Source organism: Micropterus dolomieu, linkage group LG14 (assembly GCF_021292245.1).
Source record: "Micropterus dolomieu isolate WLL.071019.BEF.003 ecotype Adirondacks linkage group LG14, ASM2129224v1, whole genome shotgun sequence".
Classification (NCBI taxonomy): Eukaryota; Metazoa; Chordata; class Actinopteri; order Centrarchiformes; family Centrarchidae; genus Micropterus; species Micropterus dolomieu.
In genome coordinates, this window is record NC_060163.1 from 12,698,488 (window position 1) to 12,699,154 (window position 667).

Genomic DNA, 667 nt, shown 5'->3' on the forward strand with positions numbered 1-667 from the left:
ACACACACACACACACACACACACACACACACACACACACACAAACACAGCGGCTTTATGAACAAGGTCTCCCATAAAATACTCAAACCAAACCCTGTTTTAACTTTCAGTAAAAGACAGAAAAGTGTGTCCATAAACATCATTATCTGCCAAAATAAATATATGTCTAAGTCTGAGATGAATAAAAGCTTTTCTCTTCTACTCCTTACTTTACCCTTCGTTGGAAATGTCCTCTTTGGAGAGACAGACAGAAATGCAAAGGCAGGTGTCGATACTCAGCTAAATCTCACAAGCTACTGCAGCAGCATGATGTCAAAGGTCAAACTTCATTCATTTGAATCTAGCAGCCCGGAAAAACATGTATTAATCCAGTTAAATTCCAGAAATAATTTTCACGAACAATGTTGGCAGCAAAGTCAATTGTCATCGATCCTCGAAACCTCAACCAAAGTCCATGTTAAAGATATGATCTCAGTACAGAAGGATACACATAAAAAGCACTGAAAAGACTTGTTTTTGGTAACTTACCAAGTGTGCAGGTAAACTGATGCGGGGGTCCTGTGTGCTACTTTTCTCCTCTGTGGACCTTTATTCCCCTGTTGCCCCCACGTCCCTTGTTCTCCAGCTTTGTTGACAATACTGTGAGTGCGTAAAGGAGAGAGTAGGA